We start from the raw sequence: 212 nt of genomic DNA on the forward strand, positions 1-212 counted from the left end.
GAGAGGGAGAGAGAAAACACACAACACACACACAATTACCTATATTCGACACTCCAGCCTTTAATCTCTGAATATCCTCTTGACAAAGGGACTTATGCGTGACTCCCACAAGAATGCGCTGAGAGTCCGGATTCTGTTCACACAAGTCCTTCGGCGAACTCACGCGCGGCCGGACTTGGTCCCAAAGACACTGAGAGAGAGAAAAAGGAATG

The sequence above is a fragment of the Penaeus monodon genome, chromosome 34 (genome assembly GCF_015228065.2).
Source record: "Penaeus monodon isolate SGIC_2016 chromosome 34, NSTDA_Pmon_1, whole genome shotgun sequence".
Taxonomy (NCBI): domain Eukaryota; kingdom Metazoa; phylum Arthropoda; class Malacostraca; order Decapoda; family Penaeidae; genus Penaeus; species Penaeus monodon.